This window comes from Pseudophryne corroboree, chromosome 5 (genome assembly GCF_028390025.1).
Source record: "Pseudophryne corroboree isolate aPseCor3 chromosome 5, aPseCor3.hap2, whole genome shotgun sequence".
NCBI classification, from domain to species: domain Eukaryota; kingdom Metazoa; phylum Chordata; class Amphibia; order Anura; family Myobatrachidae; genus Pseudophryne; species Pseudophryne corroboree.
In genome coordinates, this window is record NC_086448.1 from 5188038 (window position 1) to 5190512 (window position 2475).

General features: G+C 43.9%; 1 long non-coding RNA gene across 1 annotated transcript; it reads right to left on the reverse strand.

Moving 5' to 3' along the window:
• Positions 1-346: 346 nt before the first annotated feature.
• Positions 347-2000, reverse strand: LOC134928739 (uncharacterized). Its single transcript, XR_010177978.1, has 3 exons — positions 1803-2000; positions 1472-1493; positions 347-459 (listed from the first exon to the last, which is right to left on the reverse strand). It is a non-coding gene; the product is annotated as an uncharacterized LOC134928739 (long non-coding RNA).
• Positions 2001-2475: the final 475 nt, after the last annotated feature.

A 2475-nucleotide genomic window follows, 5' to 3' on the forward strand; every position in this document is an offset into this window, starting at 1 on the left:
ATTTCAGAGGGTGGGTCTGATTGAGAGGGCGAGGGGGGCGGTGAAAATGTTAGGCCAATAGAGGGTGAGGGGGGCTGAGAAGGTAAGTTGGAAGTAGAAGGAGAAGGGGTATGGGAAGGAGGAGAAGGGGTCACAGAAAGAGAAGGAGAGGTTGGCTGAGAAGGGGAGTGGAAAGTGGAGTGGGCCTGGGAAGCTGAGGGGGCCTGGGAAGCTGAGGGGGCCTGGGAAGCTGAGGGTGACTGGGAAGCTGAGGTGGATTGTGAAGCTGAGGGTGATTGGGAAGCTGAGGGGGATTGGGAAGCTGAGGGGGAGTGAGAAGGGGAGGGGGAGTGAGAAGGGGAGGGGAGTGAGAAGGGGAGGGGGAGTGAGAAGGGGAGGGGGACTGGGAAGTGGAGGGGGAGTGAGAAGGGGAAGGGTGCTGAGCTGGTGCATCATGTGGTGCTTGCCGTTGTGGTCGTCCTAGAATGATTGTTAAAATATAATTCAATTTGCATGTTAAATTACATACTAATCAATTGTAATTTTCACTGTTCGGTTCCATGTAAAAGAAAGTTTTTTTTAGAATTTAAAAAAAAAAATTATTCAAACCTCTTCATGTTGCCCACTGCAAACAAAATTATGAAATAAAAAAATTTTGTCGGTCATTCCTGTATCTATTCCATTGAGACATATTGATTTGTCTAGCCAACATCACCAGATCACTATTCAAGCTACCTTATTATATAGACAGCACTGATCAAGTTTTTTGGTACAGTTTCCTGCCTGGTTACTAATTATGTAAAACATGCACTTGTTTAGGGACACTTTGCTACAGTCAGTAATGTTTGCCCTAACCACACACACTGTCCTATTTTTTCAAAATGTTCACTCAGTGTTGCAATTAGCCTACCACTTAGTGAAAATTTGCACTATTTATGCTAATAATCTTATGTAATGTTACTTACTGCGTGCATGCATAGTGCGGATTTGCTGGCGGATCTCCGCCAACAGCTCTGGAGTCCTCCTTCGGAGATCACTCCATCTCCGCTCTAACTGGATGATGGTCCGCCTGCTGCGGACGCGAGACCGCAGCAGGCGACGGACCTCCGCGTAGGCCTCGCGCTTAACACGATTGGGGATGAATCGCCCAACGCGGCCTACGCGGCGGTCCATCACCGCAACCAGGACGCGGAGCTCCCGCCTGGTGAAAGGTGCCGCACGCATCATGGCAATGGCGTTTTCCTTATTTGGGCATATATTTATAATGTCTGTTAGCATGTGATTGGTCCACAATCTATGCTGTCATATGTCATTTATAATAACTTTATTGATCTTTGCAATGCTGTGAAGAGCAGAGTGTTATTTCGCACGAGCGGAACTACGCATTCGCATAAGCAAATTTTAAGCAAAACACAACCAAAAAAATTAAAACAAAAAAACACAGACACACACACAGTTTTAGATCAATTTATAAACATATCTGAGTACTCACCTCAGTTTGTGTGGTCTTTCAGCTGGACATTCACAAAGTGGGCAACATTCAGTTTCATTTGTTTGTGTTTTTGTTTAAATAATCATGATGTTAGAATAGTAAAAAAATAAGGACACTATTTAGCAACATCACAGTATTGTTTTACACAAAATTAAATTGTCAGCTTAACGTGTTATTGTTTTTTGAAGATTAAAAAAAAAACAGATTCAAACACACAAAAAGCATTACACAATGACCTTACAATAGCAAACACAATTTCTACATTTAAATAAAAAATGATGCATACTGTGCTTTTATTTTGGTAACAATAGAGTAAAAAAAAACACTATACCTGAAAAATTCAGCAACAATGCTTGCCCTGACTTGGCTCCCCCTCCTTGTAACACTCCCCCCACCGAAGTGTCGGACAACCCCTGGCTCCTCATCAGGCAATTCCTCTGTCTGAGGAAGCTCTACGCTACTCCTTACCGCGATATTGTGGAGTATAGCGCACAGGACCACTATTTTACTTGCCATCTCCGGCGAATACATGATGTCGCCACCAGTGCGGTGGAGCACACGAAACCGCCCTTTAAGGACCCCAATTGTGCGCTCCACCAGCTGCCTAGTGGCAGTAAGCGCGGAGTTAAATGCCGTCTGTGGTCCTGGCCTGGGATTACGGTAAGGAGTCATGAGCCAGGGGGTGCAAGGATATCCACGGTCTCCTGTTTGAGGAAAAAAAAAATTAGAAATAGTCAATTTGGAAAAATATACAAAATTTTTAACAAAATATGTGCAACAACTCACCCAATAACCACATGTCTGCTCGTTGACTTGATCTTAATCTGTGCCATATCCCTGATTGTCTAATGACATACGCATCATGGGAACTTCCAGTAAACTTTGCGTTCAGGGAAAGGATCTGGAGGGATGGCCCACAAACAACCATTACATTCAGAGAATGAAACAGTTTCCTGTTTCTATAAATTTCTTCATTATGTTTTGGTGGCTGAATAGCTACATGT